The following is a 19710-nucleotide window of genomic DNA, read 5'->3' on the forward strand; positions in this document are numbered from 1 at the left end:
TGGAGGGCACTCCACCTTACAATCTAATGGATTACTTTTTGTCATATCGATCACCTTAGGAGACAGGAACTTGCCTTTAACAAGGCCCTGCTCTGAAGGGGAAAGTGTGCTGAGGCTAGAAATCTCTTGCCGTTTGGACCATCCCAGCCCTGCGTTTAGGGTAAAGGGATGCACAGACAAGACCTAATTTTGTCAGATGATGTAATTCTTCTCTACCCTTCTTGTGACAAAAATAAAGTGAACTTCTTTAACTACCATTCTAACTCCATATAGAGGTAGAGTGCAGAATAAGGGTTGAGAAACAAAAACCTTAAGGCTTTTCTTCAGGGAAAACAATTGTAGTTTACCAGAAGAAGCTTTGAAAGAGCAGCCCAAAAGATGTTCAAAAGAGCATTTAGGTATCAGTGACACTGAAAGATGGGGAGAGCAAAGCAAGAGGTAGGAACAGCATCCTGAGCAGTGTATCAGGAAGCAGAGCTGGTGATCTATAATGAAGCGGATCTGTGGACTTTCTTTTATAGTGCAGCTTCCCAGAGGGAACCAAATGGGATATACGTAGGCCTGATTCAGAGAGATTTTGCAATAACTTAGGGCCTGTTTTAGAGTTTGGTGGAGGGAATTCCTCCGTCACAAATGTAACAGATGTACTGTCCGCTGTATTAAGATCCCATTATAGCCTATGGAGATTGTAACATGGAAGACAGGATATCCATCACGTTTGTGATGGAGTAACCCGGCCGCCAAACTCTAAATCAGGCCCTTACTCTTGTACTTCTCCTGGTTTACTCCTGAATTCCAATTCCAGGAGAAAGTCAGAGTACACCGATTACACTGATTTTGGTCACCAGAGCTGACTGGGGGAAGGTGGCAGTGGCTCCTGGGTCTTGTGGACTTGGCACACAGCCGCTGGACCATATCAGGTAAACAGGTTTGGTGTGGGAGCAACTCAATCAAGTGGCCTACCTTTATGATGTTTCTCTGAATTTGAGATACTTGAACAAGAAGCAGGTCAGGAAAAGTGGTTGAGAGAGAAGATCACCAAGATGGGAGTTTTATTTAAAGCAGGGAAACCTATGGCATTTGAGCATCTATGACGTCCCTATGACACACCAACAGGGCAATTGAAAACATATAGGCCCTCATTACAACCCCGGCAGTCAGTGTTAAAGCGGAGGGAATACCGCCAACAGGCAGGTGGTAAGAAAAATGGGATCACGACCAGGGCGGAAACCGCCAACACAGACAGCCACTGTAACACTCCGACCGCCACGGCGGTAGCAACAAACACCGCGGCGGTAACCGCCAACAGCCTGGCGGAAGACAATGTACCGCCCACCCCATCACAACCGGCCAATCCGACAGCTTTTCCGGGGCGGTACCAACGCCATCAAAAGCACAGCAGAAACAGTGTTTGGGAGGGAAACCACTCACCTCTCGACACTCAACGAAGAACCAGGATGCCATGGAGCCCGAGGTACAGGTCCTGCCCATGCTGGTCTACCTTCTCATCTACCAGGAATACCAAAGGCGGCGGCGACGACCACGATGAGTACTGCACCTAGTACACAGGGGAGGGGGTGAGGAAAAAGAGAGTAACACCCCCGTCCTCACCCACAACACAATACACACAAACACATGTAACAACATTACATTTACACCCCGTAAACCCCTGGAAGAACACAAGGATAAAAGGAATAGAGTCCAATCAGTCATATATGAGAAATAGGCAGATATACGTGACAAATATGAAAACAGTATTTACAAAAATATACAATATGTACATAAGGCCATACATTGTCCTTTCCAAATGTCTGTGGGCCACTGGGCCAAAAATCATGAGCCAAGCCCACACTTGACTCCTGCCTCAATACAGAGAGAACACTGCAGGGGCATCAGGTCGTAAACACACAGGCACCTCAGGGGATGGGTAATGGGGGGGCACCTCAGCCGGAAGGTGGTACTATGCCACTGCTCCTGGAGGGAGCTCCATGCCCACAGCGATGTCCTAGGGAGTGCAAAGCCATAGTCTCTCTAGTGGGTGGTTTGCCCACTGCTTGGTCAGGGGAGTGCAAAGCCACCGTCTCTCAAGAGGGTGGTGTGCCGACTGCTTAGTCCTGGTGAGTGCAAGGCCACAGTCTCTCAAGTGGGTGGTTTGTCCACAGCTTGGTCCTGGGGAGTGCAAGGCCACAGTCTCTCAAGTGGGTGGTTTTCCCATTGGTTCTGGAGGGGGCTTTGTGCCCAGTGTGCTTCATCCTGCCAAGGATAGGGTGAGTGGATGCCTTCTTCCACTGGTTCTGGAGGGGGCCTTGTGCCCAGTGTGCTTCATCCTGCCAAGGAGGGGCTAAGTGGATGCATATCTCCACTGGTTCTGGAGGGGGCCTTGTGCCCAGTGTGCTTCATCCTGCCCAGGAGGGGCTGAGTGGATGCATATCTCCACTGGTTCTGGAGGGGGCCTTGTGCCCAGTGTGCTTCATCCTGCCCAGGAGGGGCTGAGTGGATGCATATCTCCACTGGTTCTGTAGGGGGCCTTGTGCCTAGTGTGCTTCATCCTACCAAGGATGGGCTGAGTGAATGCATATCTCCACTGGTTCTGGAGGGGGCTTTGTGCCCAGTGATGCAGCACTGGGGGTGTGGCAGTTCACATTCCCTCACTTGGGTGTCTGAGGCCCAAGATTTGCAGGGACCAGGTTGCATGATAGTCCATGGAGGAAGGGCTAGACTCCATCCTGCGGCACCTAAGGCTGCAAACTGGTGGTAGTGCCGGTGCTGGTGGGGGTGCTGCCAGTGGTGGTGGTAGGCTCCTGCCCATCTCCTGCAGCCTCGGACGGCCACCCACTGGGGCTGCTGCTGCTGGTAGTGGTCCTACTGTCAGCGGTGCCGGTGGCGGTGCTTGCGGCAGGCCTGCTGGTGGTGCTGGCCGTGGTGCAGGTGCCGGTGCTCCCAGTGGTGGAGGGAGGCTGCAGCCCTTCTCCTGCAGCCTCGGATGGCTGCCCACTGGGGATGCTGCTGCTGACAGTAGTGGTGCCAGCAGCGGTGCAGGTGGCAGTGCTTCCGACGGTACTTGCAGCAAGGATGCTGGCGGTGCTGCCCGCGGTGCAGGTGGCGGGGCTGGCGGTTCTGCTGGTGGGCACCAGGCCTTCACCTGCAGCCTCCGACGGCTGAAGTGCCTTGCCTTGGGTTTTCTGCCCCGTCCTCACTTTGGCAGATGCTGTTGTGACCTTGGCTCTGGCAGCTGGAGGTTTGGAGGAGGCCTTGCTGGGTGGGTCGTGCTCTTTGCCCTTGTTGCATGCTGTCCCCTTCTTCACTTTCGCAGGTGGCGGAATGGTTAGGTCCTTTGCACAGGTTGGTGGCACACTGGCTGGCCTGACGGGTGTCCCATTTGAACCTCTGGGACTTGCAGGTACCACAGCGGACGCCAACTTGGTGGCTGAGGTGCTGGCCTGGGTTCTGGACACCCTGGCCCAAGGGGAAGGACAGGGGGCAGGGTAGGGAACAGGTCAATGTTTGCCAGGAAAAGCTTTTTAGACACACTGGGGCGGGAAGAGGGAGATGGTTTGGGAGTGGAGGAAGAGGGAGTAGTTGTAGGAGGTGTCTGTCTGCTGAGTTTGGGTGAAGGTGCATGTGCTGGATGCTGTTGTAAGGTGGATGGCTGTTGGGTGGGTGGGTGCTTGCGTTTGTGTACTTTGGGAGGAGGGGTCACAGACACACTGGGAGATGACACAGGGGATGTGTGCATGGATGTAAGGGTGGTGACTGCCAGTGAGGGGTGAGTAGTGATGGGCGTGCTGGTGATGGAGGTAGTGGATAAGGATGTAGTGCATGCAGGTGTGAGTGAAGACGCTACTGGGAGGGAGGTGGACGATGCGAGGATGGGGACACAGTGGAGGCAGTGGATGTTGGTGTGTCTGAATGGGGATGGTGTTTGTGTGAGTGCCTGTGGGATGAAGTATGGTGCTTGTGTTTTCCTGAGCCAATTTTGTGTGTTGATTTGGGTGAATGCTGGTCTGAAAGTGTGCTTGGGATAGGCTGGGATTGAGGGGATTGGGAATGGGTAGAGGAAGTTGGAGGGGGGAGGCTAGAGACAGGGAAAATGGCTGCCATCAGTGCAGAGGCCTGAGCCTGAAATGCTCTCTGTTGGGCCGCCACACCAGAGTGAATGCCCTCCAGGTACGCATTTGTTCGTTGCAAATGCCTCTCAACACCCTGGATGGCAATCAGTATGGTTGACTGCCCAACAGTGAGGGATCTCAGGAGGTCAATAGCCTCCTCACTGAGGGCAGCAGGGCTGACTGGAGCAGGGCCTGAGTTGCCTGGGGCAAAGGAGATGCCCACCCTCCTGGGTGAGCGGGCACGGGAAACACGCTGAGGGGCTGCTGGGAGGGTGGCACTGGTAGAGGGGGTGGCGGCTGTACCTGTTGTTGGGGTGGGCACAGAGGTGTCCGTCACCGATGGGGAGCTTCCATCGGAGGAGGAGTCGCTGTCTGTGGTCTCCCCTAATGTCCCCGTCGTGGTGCTCCCCTCACCCTCCATCCCACTGATGCCCTCACCCTCAGTGGATTCGGCCTCCAGGCCCATGTGGGATGCAGCTCCCTCTGTCGCCGGTGCCTCTGCTCCTCCACCAGATGATGCTAATGCACATAAGGACAGGGTGACAAAACAAAAAGGGGGGGAAGAGACAGAGGATACACTTGGTCAATGCCAGCAACACCACTACCGTTGGAGTACACAACAAACAGGGAGCAGCCCTATGAATTAGGCCATGCCAAACCATTTACTAAGATAGTCACCAGCCCATGGGGCACAATGCCAAATGCCATCAGCTGCACACCAGAAACCCACAGGACCCTGCCCAGTAGTAGATGCCCACTAATACTATTGGTGTTGGAGTGCTTTAGAGCCTGCCCAACAAGGGATCTACCCTGCCATTTTCACCCTGGCCTAGGGGCACCCATAGCCCACGTCCCCACCCAGGTACCTCTTAACGCGCGCAAAGTCAGGTTTCAGAATCAGTACACACCCCCTTGTGGCTGCTGTGATGCCCTCAAGCACCCATCCAACTCCGGATAGGCCACCGCCAAGATGCGGAACATCAGATGGGTCATGGTGCGACTGGCACCCCTTCCTCGTTGGGAGGCCAGCCCCAGCTGGGCCTCCACCGTCTTCTTTGCCCAGCAGCGCAGGTCCTCCCACCTCTTGCGGCAGTGGGTGCTCCACCTGTCAAAGACCCACAGGGTCCGCACCTCCTTGGCGATGGCACACCAAATACCCTTTTTCTGGTGGGTGCTGACCTGCAGGAAAAAGACAGCAGAAAAGGGAATTAGTCAACTGTCTGGACTGTCAGACTTATTGCCCACCAGATCCCTCCCATCCCTTGACGCACATACATTGACCACCTTACATACTGCACTCTGGCCAGGACGCCTCCCACCCCTACATGTGGCTTACATACACAGCACTCCATGCATTCATGACCCACACATCATGCTCACAGTGTACTCACCTGTTTGTCTGGAGGACTGTAGAGTAACGTGTACTGGGGTAGGACCCATCCACCAGTTTCTCCAACTCCTCTGCAGTGAAGTCAGGGGCCCTTTCCCCAGACACATGAGCCATGGTCAGTTCCAGACACAGGTCACAGCAGCACTTACAGTGTAGGTCCTCTCCTGTTGAAGGTGAGGTAGCAAGTGAGTGGATAGATAGAAAATGGCAGTGACGTCCATGGCAGTGCATACCGTCACTGCCGGCATACATCGCCATTGGCTCCTGGAACCCATAGGGCCCAATGATAACCAATGTGATTTTGCGCAGTGGTCATCGACCGCCTACCGTGACGGCACACAATGCCAGCGCAATTACCCCAGTCCCACCTCACAGGTCAGGCATCTGCCATTTCAGGGGGGCACAGGGCATGGCACCTAACTGGTTCACAGCAGACATTGGCATGGCAACTGATTGTCGGATTCACATTTTGTTTCTGTAAAGTAAACAAATCATCATTAGTGCAATAGATGTGTGAATATGACCCTCTGCTCACTGTTCTCTTCCATAGGCTTCAACAGCTGAGGCTAAATATGAGATGGCGGAATCCTCTGGTGTACAGACCCCTGGTGGACCTTGCGACAATGGAGGACAGACACATTATCATTACCTACAGATTTGACCGTGCCACAATCCAAGAACTGTGTGCCCAATTTGAGCCAGACCTGATGTCAGCTATCTGCCAGCCCACAGGTATCCCCCCTCTAGTGCAGGTCCTGTCAGTGCTCCATTTCCTGACAAGTGGTTCCTTCCAAACAACAGTGGCCATGGCATCAGGGAAGTCTCAGCCAATGTTCTCTAACGTGTTGACAAGAGTGTTGTCTGCCCTGCTGAAACACATGCGCAGCTACATCGTATTCCCCCAAGTGGGGGATTTGGCCATAGTGAAAGCTGACATATATGCCCTGGGACATATCCCCAACATCATTGGTGCCATTGATGGTACACATGTGGTGGAGAACTGAACAAGTTTACAGGAATAGAAAAAGCTATCACTCTACGAAGGTGCAGATGGTGTGTTTGGCGGACCAGTACATCTCCCCATGTGAATGCCAAATATCCTGGCTCTGTGCATGACGCCTTTATCTTGAAGAATAGCAGCATCCCATATGTGATGGGCCAACTCCAGAGGCACCGGGTGTGGCTAATAGGTGAGCCAAGGGTCCCCACACACTATGAGTAGGTGTCTGGGTATGGGGTTGTCCCTAAGGGTTAGCCTCTCATGGCTACTGACCCCAGTGAGGAATGTCAGAACAAGGGCAGAGGAACATTACAATGAGGCACATGGGCGTACAAGGAGGGTTATTGAAAGGACCTTCAGCCTCCTGAAGGCCAAGTTCCGGTGCCTCCATCTGACTGGTGGATTCCTGTACTACTCACCCAAGAAGATGTGCCAGATCATCGTTGCATGTTGCATGTTGCACAACCTGGCCTTGAGACGCCAGGTGCCTTTTCTGCAGGAGGATGTGCCTGGAGATGGTCTTGTGGGAGCGGTGGAGCCTGTGAGCCTGTGGACAGTGAGGAAGAGGAGGCAGAGGAAGAAGATGTTGACAACAGAAGCAGTATAATTCAGCAGTACTTCCAGTGACAAACAGGTAAGACACTGTAACTTCACTTTACATTTCAGTTATCTGTTGGACATTGTACAAGGCAGCCTCTTTCCCTATGTCTATGGACACTGACTGTACCCTTTGGTATCTCTATTTTCAGATCTCTGTGCCGCACTCTGGCTCCTGCTATGTGTACTGCTGCCCACCAAAGGTCATCCCAAATTATATTTCACTGTACATTTGAGTTGCAATGCTTTGATAATGTTGTACTAATACATTTGTGAATCATTTGACAGACTCCAGATTGGTATTTGTTCCAAGGGTGTTTATTTAGGTGCTTATAAGTAGAGGGGGATGTGCAATAGGCTGGGCTGATGGTGGAGGAAAGTCCAGGGTAGAGTCCAGTCTCTTGGTATCACAGGTGCATTGTCCAATGGGGCATAGGAAGGGGAGCAATGGCAGTTCAAGTTGCACAGGGTGACAGTGTGAGACACAAGGGTGACAATCAGGAGAGTCTTATTTCCTGGCAGGGGTCATGGCAATGTTCTCTGGCTTCTGCCTGGATCGCAGAGACTGTTTGCGGGGTGGTTCTCCTTCTGCAGGGGGTGGGGTGCTGGTGGCCTGTTGTTCCTGTGGCGGGGCCTCCTGTTGATGAAGGCTGTTCATCGGTTTGGCTAGTGTCAGGCACCCGTTGTTGTGCCACTGCCTCCCTCATGGTCTTGCCCATGTCAGCCAGCACCCCTGCAATGGTGACCAGGATTGTGTAGATTTTTGTTAGGTCATCCGCTGGGTCTCCTGCAACTTGGCCAGTATCTGGCCCATCGTCTCCTGGGAATGGTGGTATGCTCCCAAGATGTTGGAGAGTGCCTCGTGGAGAGTGGGTTCCCCGGGCCTGTTGTCTCCCTGTCGCACAGTAGTCCTCCCAGCTTCCCTGTTGTCCTGTGCCTCTGTCCCCTGAACCATGTGCCCACTGCCACTGACCCCAGGTCCCTGATCGTCCTGTGTTTGTGGGGTTGCCTGGGGCCCCTGTAGTGGTGGACACACTGCTGACTGACGTGTCCTGGGGACAGTGGCATGGGCACGCTGGGTGGGTGCCGTGCTGGTGTTTTCTGAGGTGGGAGGCTCTGTAGTGGGTTGGGACTGTGGAAGGGGAACCTACTGTCCAGAGGTCCGGGATGGGCCAGGTTGGTCATCCTGATCCAGGCGTGCAGAGCTGCTGTCATCACTGTGGGCCTCTTCTGTGGGGGGACTGGATGTAGCTGGCACCTCCTCTCCGGTGGCATTGAGTATGGGTCCTGTGGGGATGCAAATGCAGTGTTAATGTATCTGCGTGTGCCATCTTGTGCATGGGTGTGTTTCCCTGTATGATTGTGATTTCCCTGTCAGCTTGGCCATGTGTGAGTGGTGATTTTGTGGCCTGGGTGAGTCTCTCCTCAGGGCATGCTGTGGTGATGGGTGTCCATGCAGGTCTGTGTTGGGGGTCCTTCCTTTGGTGTTGCATGCAGGGCTTGGTAGTGGGATGGGTGGGTTGTGATAGTGGGGTATATGTGAGGTGGTGGAGTGATGGGCGTGAGGGTAGGGGTGGGAGTTTGTGATGGCATGCAGGTAGGGTAGGGGGATAAAGTAGTAAATATTTGACTTACCAGAGTCTAGTCCTCCTGCTACTCCTGCGAGGCCCTCAGGATGCATGATTGTCAAGACTTGCTCCTTCCATGTTGTTAGTTGTGAGGGAGGAGATGGGGGTCCACCGCCACTCCTCTGCACTGCTACCTGGTGTCTTACAACCACGGAACGCACCTTTCCACGTAGGTCGTTCCACCTCTTCCTGATGTCATCCCTGGTTCTTGAGTGCTGTCCCACGGCGTTGACCCTGTCCACGATTCTCTGCCATAGCTCCATCTTCCTTGCAAGGGACGTCTGCTGCACCTGTGATCCGAATAGCTGTGGCTCTTCCTGGATGATTTCCTCCACCATGACCCTTAGCTCCTCTGAAAACCTGGGGTGTCTTTGGGGTGCCATGGATGTGGTGCGAGTGATGTGTGTGATGATGTGTTGGGTGATGTGTTGGTATCTGTGGACCACAAGATGTGGGTAAGATCAGCACTTAATTTGTAAAATAATAAGTGCTGATGCCCAGAGTTTTTCTCAGAATGCCCATGACCAGTGGTGACAAATGCCGGGATTGCTGGCGACAAATGCTGTTTAGTCTTTAACTCACTCTTGCAGGTTATATTTTTTCACTGCATTCTCCCTGTGTCACTGTTTTTCAGTCATTCCCATGTTGAACTCTTTTTTCTCCTTTTCTGCCTTTCTCATGTTCTGTGTCAAAGTCTGTTAATTAAAAATAAGTGCTTGTTCCACAAAATGAGTGTCGGTGGAACCCACCAGCAACTACTGGCTCACCGAAGTGTAGGGGGATGAAATTAATCCTGCCTGGAAAAGAGTAAATGACTCACATGGAATAATTTGCAAATTATTGTAAAACTTAAAAGGTAGTACACATGTTAAATGTGTCACTGTAATATCTCCAATTATGAAGTCTTGCAACGAATCAATCTATGTAAATAATACCTGCACGAAACATTGTTAATAAAAACATACGAGCAGACATGAAACTCAGTCAACGTAGTCTTGCCGCAGTTCTAAACACTGCTGTCTAGAACACAAATACATCGTAAAATATGTTCATACGCCCTCACGCCAAGAGTACGACGCCCAAAAGTTTTCCCATTTCATTGAACTTAACGTTCTATCTGCCTTTGGAATACTTCCCATATGCGTTGTGAGCTCAGTATACTTAGTCATGAAAAAGAATGCAAGATTGGCAGTACAATGAAGTATATCTATTTTTAAAAATCGAAATGTACATATTCACAATTGTTCCATAGCACCGCTGCACCTTTTGGTTCTAAGATTTTTTTTTTTTAAGGTAAATCAGCTTTATTAAAATCAAAATACATATGGGTTATATACTAAAAATACAAGATATCTGTCATAATGATAATAATATAATTTTAAAACGAGTTGTAAAAGCTGTTTAACATTTTAAAGTATAAAAAAGGGGAGGAAACAAGGAAAACGGAACTAGACCATTTACAATGCGAAAAATGCATAGGAACTTCAAGAGTTAAATATAAGAAAGAAAAAAAAAGTAATATTCAAAGAAGCATAAATGTAAGCTAAGTTAAAATTCACTCAAGAACAGAGAAAATAAAGAATTCATGGTGGCTTAAAATTCTCAGATAATGTACAATTAGTAGAATTACAAGCAACAGCATTAAGATAGTCAGTCAAAGGTAACCAGTACAAATCTCTATTTATGGAAGGGCAGCATAAAGAGGTAAAAGCAATATCTAATCTATGGTAGTGACAAACATTATTCCACCAAGCTTTATAGGAAATATTGGATGAATTTTTCCAATTGAGAGTAACTTGTTGAAAGGCCAAAGCTAACATGAGATCCTACAATTTTAAATTATCATCATCTGAAACAATGCCAGCAGAAAGACTACCTAAAAAAAAGCACCAGCGGAGATAATTGGGATTGCAAATGAAAAATGCAGGTAAACTGACACCAAACTTTTCTCCAAAAAGAGACAGTGGGAGGACATTCAAAAAGGATATACATAAGATCTCCTTTTGGGCTATCGCAGGACAAGCAACTTGGAGTGGAGGATACAGAAAATTTTGCTATAGTAGAAGGCATAAAATAAAGTCTGTGATAAAGAAAGAAAAGTGACTTTGTGGTAGAAGCTGATCTGGATATTTTATAAGATCGATGCCACACCTTATTCCACCACTCCATGTACATCCCAAATCCAATTCCCATTGAGATTCAATTTTAGATTTAGGACGCGCAAAACAGGAGACTGAAGAAGTTTATAGATATTTGATGCCTTAGGATATGAGATAAGAAAGGAGGACAAAAAAAAGGGTCATTCCGAAGAAGAAGAAGGGGAAGGCAAGGAAAAAAGTACATCAAGAATAACATTAATAAGAAGAAGATATTTAGGCATAAATGAATTGGGACAATGAAATAGAAGTTAGAATTGTGAAAAAGAAAGTGGAGTATTATTGGAGAATAAATCCTTGACCCAAATTATATTTCTCTGTCGCCAGGATTTCCAAAATAAGGATTTTTTATTAATAGTGATAAGACAGTTATGCCAAATAGGGGAATTCAGAAAAGAGGAATGAGAAACCGAAGGAGGTAAATAGTGAGAACGCAGAAGAGAGCAAGTATGTTTAAGAAGCAGAGAGGAGATAAGTGAAATATTATAGGAAAAGGATACCACCTCACCAGGGGAAAAAGGCAAAAGAAAAGAACACTCAGGGGGTCATTCTGACTTTGGCGGGCGGCGGAGGCCGCCCGCCAAAGTCCTGCCGTCAGAATACCGCTGCGCGGTCAAAAGACCGCCGCGGCAATTCTGAGTTTCCCGCTGGGCTGGCGGGCGACCGCCAGAAGGCCGCCCGCCAGCCCAGCGGGAAACCCCCTTCCATGAGGATGCCGGCTCCGAATGGAGCCGGCGGAGTGGAAGGGGTGCGACGGGCAGACACTGAAAATCTTGGTGGGGCCCTGTTAGGGGGCCCCTGCAGTGCCCATGCCATTGGCATGGGCACTGCAGGGGCCCCCAGGGGCCCCACGACACCCGTTACCACCAGCCAGGTTCTGGCGGTCAAAACCGCCAGAGCCAGGCTGGCAGTAAGGGGGTCGGAATCCCCATTGCGGCGCAGCCTGCAGCGCCGCCATGGAGGATTCCCTAGGGCGGCGGGAAACCGGCGGGACACCGCCGGTTTCCCGTTTCTGACCGCGGCTGTACCGCCGCGGTCAGAATGCCCAAGGATGCACCGCCAGCCTGTTGGCGGTGCATCCGCGGTCCCCGGCCCTGGCGGTTTTTACCGCCAGGGTCGGAATGACCCCCTCAATATCCAACCATAATGGAGTAAACCTAGAGTCTGACAGGGAGACCCACCTAGAAGCTTGGCGCAAACAAAAGGATTTGTGATACAATCTAAAATCAGGAAAATTGACTCCTCCCTCCTGTTTAGAATGGCGAAGGTGACTAAGAGAAAGTCTAGATTTCTTATTGTTCCAGAGGAACTTAGACAATTTGGAGTCCAAGTGTGTAAAAAAGGTACCAGGTAAAGGAAGCAGAATCATGGATAGGATATATAATATGTTAGGAGAAATCAACATTTTAATGGAATCAAGACGACCCCACCAAGATAAAAATAAGGGATTCCAAGCCAGAATCGATCTATCAACTTTCTCTAAAGCCTCTGAAATATTTACTTCAATGGACTTTTTAATGGATGAAGTGAACCAAATACCTAAATATTTAATTTTGGAAGAATTCCAGTGAAAACCAGTAATATCAAATGATGCTTTAAAACAACATTTTGTCAAAGGGAGGATTTCAGTTTTATCCAAATTTATCTTATAACCTGAAATCAAGGAAAAACCCTGAATTTCCCAAAGTAGAGATGGAATCGAGAGCTCAGGGTTTGAGATATATAAAAGTATATAATCTGCATATGCCGTTAATTTTAAATGTTTCTCGCCATACTGGAAACCTTAAATTTTAATGTTATTTCTAATACTGAATAGAAAGGGCTCGAGAGCCAGAATAAATAGGAGTGGAGAGAGTGGACACCCTTGACGTACACCTCGGCGTAATACAAAATATCTAGACAATTTCCCATTTACCGATATCGATGCCATTGGAGATTGATAAAGCAAAGAGATAAATGAAATGAAATGAAGCCCTAAACCATGCGAGGCTAAAGCTTTTAATAGAAAAGACCAATCTAACCGGTCGAATGCTTTCTCAGCATCAATGGAAATTGCCGCTAGAGAATACGACAGAGCGGGAGCCTTGCTGAGTACATTAAAGAATGTTCAAGAATTGTCAGAAGCAAGTCTACCTTTGACAAAACCCGTTTGTTCCTTACTTATCATCGCAGGTAAAAGGGTATCAAGACGTAGGGCTAATAATTTAGCAAAGATTTTATAATCTGTATTAAGAAGAGAGATTGGTCTAAAATTTTTACAAAAGGTATTATCCTTACCGTCCTTTGGAATTAGGCAAATCGAAGTTTCCTGAAATGTGCCCTCTGTAAAACCAGAATCTATGAAGAATTGGAAAAGTTGAAAAAGTTTAGGAAGTAACAGGTCAGAGAAATGTAAAAAAAATTCCACTGTAAATCCATCCGGACCAGGAGTTTTCCATTTTTTTAGAGATTGAACGGCTTTAAAAATTTCTAGCTAAGTAATATCTACTTCAAGTGAAGTAGCATCAATCAGTGTCTTATTAGGGTTTGGAATATTCTTTAAATAATCATCAATCTGTAAGGGGGTCGGGACTGACTCAGGAGTATAAAGTGTCTGGTAATAATTAATAAATTCAGCTAAAATATCTTCATCCTTAAAAAGGGACTCACCAGTATCTGAAACTATAGACTTCACATTATGGCGTTGCTTTCGAACTTTCAAATAATTAGCCAGAAGCTTCCCTGCTCTATTCCGACCTGTCAGGATACTTCAATTCGATTTCCTCAGAAGCAGAAGATAACTCCTCAGTCCCGATCCGAGCTACTCACAACAAATGTTAATCCTTCGTGTTGAGTACTCCGGAGGGGGAAAGGGGAATGGGATTGTAGAGAGACTGCCACAGAGATGATGAACGTCAGTACTCAGTCTGCCTCTTCACGTCTAAGATTGGATGCAGCACCTGCAAGAGTCACAGTCGCAATTACTAGGGACATACAACATCAGTTTTACACTTTCTACTCTTAACACTTAATTCTCTTTAATTCTATTATTTCTTCACTCACCCTGAGTTCTCTGTAGCCTTGCTTCTCTCTATGAATGATAAGCTCTTCTTAAAAATGCTTATTACTGATTCTGGAAGAACTTCTCAACCTTTGTTAGAGATTGGTTTTATGTTGCTATATATATATATATAAATATATATATAGTTGGTGATAATGCGTTCTCCAAATCAGCTGATGTTAGTTGGTTTCTACTTTAAATTAGAGAGTTCAATTACGTTTATTGCATTGGTAATTCTTGCTTGTGAAAGTTTGTTTCTCCTGTCTTATTTTGACTTTTGTCAATACTTGTATTTGTAAATGCTTGTTTATTAAAGTGTGTTTCTCTTTCTTACTTCGACATTTGTTGATAACTTGTTTTTGTAAATGCTCGTTTTTTTAAAGTTAGTTTTTCCTTGCTTACTTCGACATCTGTCGATAACTTGTACTTGTAAATGCTTGTTTATTAAAGTTCATTTCGATTTTAAACTCTACTTTGGTTTATTATCGTTGCATTTGCAAATGCTTACTTGTTAACATTAATTTCTCCGTTAAACACGGCCTTCGTTTATAACCTTGGTATTTGTAAATACTTGCTTGTTAAAGTTCGTTTTTCTTTTGACTTGGGTATCTTAAACAGGAACCTTCTAAACATAAGGTTTATTCATACATTAAACTCTGTAGCCTTGCCAAACCTCCACTGGAACGGTCTACTATCAAACTCCTCGAATAAACCTTGACAATATTTATCACGTTTTCTGTAAAATAGTCTTCAAGTGTAATTTTACCTCACAGGAGTTTCTGCTCTGAAGCGCGCTCTCTCTCCACACAGCTGATTCCTGTCAGACCTCAGTTGAAGTGCGAAGCTTCCAGCTGGTGAGCTCGTAACCTAGCAACCAACCGATTGCAAGACTAGAACTGTAACTAACCTTCAGGACTCACGACGGCCATCTTGAATCTTCTCTTCTTGATTCTTCCTTTGAAATAAGCGCAAGATTACTCTGCAAACCTTCTTCCAGTTTGGGCTTTGCTGTCTCCACTGAGGATATCTCTTTTCTTTTCTCAAGCATTTCTTTGATTTGATTTGGCAAGTTTGTGTGGTCTTGACACGACCTCCATAATAACGAGCACTACTACGTAGAAGAAAAGAGGAAGCATTATCCGTTGAGATTTTGTTAAATTGCAGTTTTGCCTGAATAAGTTCTTGTATATTAAAATTGGAGGAGGAAGAATAGTACTGATGTTCTAAGCGTTTAATTTTGAGAAGCAGTGCTTGATGCTGGGCATTGAAAGATTTTGTTTTTATTAGAGACAAAATTTATTATATGACCAAGAGACGCAGCCTGAAACGAATCCCATAACAATTGTGGAGAAACGTGAGAATCTTCATTAAATCGAAAAAATTAGTCCGCAAAGGCACAAAGGAAGTGGAAAATTTAGAGTCAAGTAATAAAGAGTTATTAAATCGCCACCTATTGGACTTGGGATGCACCGGGAGCAAGTCAAAATCTGTAATGACTGGGGCATGATCAGATATTACCATAGGTTCAATGGAGGAGTTAATAAGATTTTGGGATAATGATTTAGAAACAAAAATTTGGTCAAGTCTAGATAAGGAGCCATGGGGTGGAGAATAAAACAAAAAAATCCCTATTATCAGGATTGCAAGTTCTCCATGAGTCAATTAAATTATATTGTGAGAAAAATGCCTTAAATTGTTTATGCATTTTATGGGGAGAAAATTTAATTACAGATTGCCTATCTATAAAGGGATCAAGAATTTGATTGCAATCCCCTCCAATAAGAAGAAAATCATCATTATAATGCAAACATTGTTTAGTGATAGTGGGCCAGAAAAGATAATCTGAATTATTTTGACCATAAATATTACCAATAGTCATTGTAATCCCATTAATACTAAGCCTCACAAAGAGCCACCTACCATCAGAATCCGAGTCTTGTGAAATAACATTAACTGATAATTTTTTATGGCAAAGCACAATTACACAATTTTTCTTTGTAGACGAAGGTGAAGTAAAAACATTGCCCACCCAACCTTTTTTAAGTTTCAGAGCTTCAGAGTCCGTCAAATGGGTCTCCTGTAGAAGAACCAAGTCTGGGTTATATTTAGATAAGTGGGATAAAATTCTCTGCCTTTTGATTGGATTAATAAAACCTTTGACATTCCAAGAAACAACCCTGAATTTACATCACATAACCATATATGTACACAAAAGGCCTTGTACCATAAATAACTGAAAATACATATAAGGGAAGAGAAAACAAAAAAAACAAAAGGAGAGAAGAGTAAAGGGAAAACAGCAGGAAAAAGGATGGAAAGTAGTCAAGAAAAAAAGAAGAGACTGTACATGTCAAATAAAGACGACTGCAAAAACATACCTGAGATGAATGAACAATAGGGGAGGGGTGGTGACAGCACAGACTGAAGGCGGCACAGCAAGGGAACGGAACGCATCAAGGGACAAAGGTTACAAGCAAAAATAATGATTATAGAACACCAGGAACCTGTGAAAAGAAAACAATACATTAACAAAAAAGGGTCTGTAGTCACGTCAATATAGTATACTGTATAAACAGCATATAAAGGACCATCAATTCTATCGCAATAATAGTGAAAGGGCATAATAAATTAAGAACGTATATAGTCAACGTGCATAAGGTCCAGCCTGTTTCCATAGAATTTGTAGAGTGTATTCGGAGAAAATCACGAAGAACTGCAGGAGAGGTAAATGAAGTGGTCTTGTTTTGATATGTCACTTTGAACAAACATGGATGGAATAATCCAAAACAAGCTCCCAAGTCACAAAGCTGTGGACGAAGATCCAAAAACTCTTTCCTCCTGTCTGTTGTAGCTTTGGACACATCCTGTGAAATGAAGATATTACTTCCCTGCCAAGAAATTAGTTTTTTGGTTTTCGCAGCGTTAAGAATTCTCAATAAGTCAGTAAATTCAAGAAAGAAAATAATCACGCCTCTTGGTTTAGATGTGGAGGAATGCGGAGAACGATGACCAATGCAGTGCACTCTTTGGATGTTTAATACTGTAGAAGATGGTAGATCCACCAACTGTGGAAAGAATGAGGTGAAAAATGAAATTGGGTCACTCCCTTCAAGACCCTCCGGTAATCCATAAAGGCGAAGATTATTGCGCCTATTTCTGTTTTCCAAATCCTCCTTAAGAGTCTTCAAGGTTGCCACTTCCTTCTCCAAACTAACAATTCTATGTGTTTCATCCTGCACGTCGCTGACTCTTTGTTCCAAAGCAGAGAATCTCACTTCGATTTGAGACCACTTAGAATCAAGATTTTGCATCCGAGAATTAGTCTCTTCAATAAAAGGACCCAATGCACGTATTTCATCAAGCACAAGTTCAAGAGAGATCGGCAAGGGAGATTTTACTGGTGAAGGTGGGTCCTGTTTGACCCTCTTATGAGTGGATGCAGAAATATGCTGAGGAACTTTAGGCAAAGAAGAAGATGAGGAAGACATCTTTGAGATGGAAGAAGAAGACGCTGCAGCAGAAGTGTCCAACTGAAAAAAGTGCAAAAGTTTATCAGCTGAGGAGGACTGATGAGACAGAGCTTTTATTTTCTTTTGTTTGCCCATATAAAAAATAAAAAGCCTTCAATAAGGAAGCAAGTGACACGGAACTCCAAAAATATGTTAGCAAAACAGCAAAAAATAAAAAAACAGGCTTGCGCAAAAAAGAAAGTCAAATATTCAAAAAAGTATAATGTAATGGTGAGCAAAGCTAGTCAAAATGGCCGCATTCATGAGGAGAAATAAGAAAACGTAATTAAAGAGTCAGGAAATATGCTAGGCGGCCCAAAAAACGATGAAAATGCTCACCAAAACATCCCATGGTTATTTTCAGGGGAACGACATTAAAAAGAAGAAAAAAAACGGCTCCGGCGGTAGAAATTTGTCCGATGATGCGCGGAGCTCCGTTATCTGGCGGCCATCTTGGTCATCGGATCGGGCGTGGATGTTCTAAGATATTTTTTAAAATGTAATGCATGTGAGCTTTCAAATTCTCATTTGAATCTTTGCTCACCCACCCCCGAATGACACCAAACAGGGCGAAAAGAATGGCGTACTTACACTCCTTTTTGATTTCATGTAAAGCCAATCAATGGTTTTGAAAATACACCTACAATGAAATCACCCCCACCCTCTCTCTCCCCCTCCCCCTGCTACTGTGTATTTATAGCTAGGTCCAGCTTTCCATAGTAAATGGGTTTTCTGGTTTGCTAATATCTTATACATATCTCCACAAAACTTTCAGCAAAGAAGGTTAAGCTAACTCAGCTCCCTGGTAAGTTTCAGGGTGATCTGTTAGATGGGGGCCAAGGAAAAGGGAGGTTCCAAAACACATTTTTCCCATGCTTTTTTCCATACGAAAATTTAACAGCTACACCGCAAAAAAACGGCTGAAGGGAATTTTACCAAGCGGGGAAGAAAGCTAGATCTTGATCCAGAAAGTGTGCTTTTTTATTTGTGGTAAATATGGTCAGTAGGGTCTGACAAATGAAGGTTCAAAACGTATGTATATGTAGCAATGCAGTACCTTTGCGGTACCAGGGGGTCCAAACACACAATCTGACTGGCTGGCTGCAACATGAAGAGAAAGTTGCAGCTGCCGTTTTATGACTCTGGTCACCATGTCGTGAAAACAAATAAAAATAAGGACAAGGGGCAGGGTGGGTGTACCCTGACCCTCTGAGCCCTTTTGGTGGGGTCCCAGGGGAACAACATCTGGGAAAAAAAATAAAAAAAATTCATGATGCCATAGTGGTGGAGTACTACCGCAAAGCCCAGCAAGTCCCCCCCCCCATGTAATTTAATTGTAATACTGAAAAGAGACTCTTACCACATATAATTAAGAGGAATTACCCTTGTTTAATAGAGATGCAACTTTTTGTAGTCTGGTCATCTTCTCCACACCAGGATTCGTGTCATCAGGATGAAGACGCTCAAGTAACAATCACATTGCCAAAATTAAGGACACACATGGTCACTGGAAACATTACCTTTGGATACTTTACATAGCTGGAGTGTGCAAAAAGCACTATTTATTTACCCATCGAGATAGCACTTACTAATTAACCAGTAAAAAGTAGTCAAATTGGGTAGACATTTTGTGCAAAACTGTGTCCTCTTCTTGGATAAATGAGCAGGTCAGGATGTATTCTGGCACCAATGCTAATTTCACAGAAATTATACCTGACCCCCCTCCACTGGTTGCCTCGGAGGGTGTGGCTGCAGGGCCTGGCTGCAGGTCAACCCTCCTGGCTGCAGTCAAACCCCGCCACGCATGGCCGAAGGCTGGGCATGGTTAGATTCATTTTGGGGGTTAGACAGAGGCCTGGCCATGTGGCCAACCCCAACTGTGCACAGGCCATGCATGGTGTGGGGTTGGATGCCTACAGGGGCTTACCCACAGGGCCTAATCACAGGCCAAGCCATGCAGCCAATCCCCACGCACTTGGCCAAAGGCCGTGCGAGGCACAGTATTAGATGCATGCTGGTGGTTGGCTGCAAGGCCTGATTGTGGGCCAGGCCGTGCGGTGATCCCCGCACACAAGGCCGAAGACTATGCGTGGTGCAGGATTAGATGCATTTTGGGGTTAGCTGCAGGGCCTGGCAACGGGCCCGGCCCTGGAGCCAACCCCCACTGTGCGCAGGCCTTGCATGGTGTTGGGTTGGATGCTTATGGGGGGTTGGCCACAGGGTCTGGCCACAGGGCAAGCCTTGCAGCCAACCCCCACTCACTTGGCCAAAGGCTGTGCAT

This window comes from Pleurodeles waltl, chromosome 2_1 (assembly GCF_031143425.1).
Source record: "Pleurodeles waltl isolate 20211129_DDA chromosome 2_1, aPleWal1.hap1.20221129, whole genome shotgun sequence".
Taxonomy (NCBI): Eukaryota; Metazoa; Chordata; class Amphibia; order Caudata; family Salamandridae; genus Pleurodeles; species Pleurodeles waltl.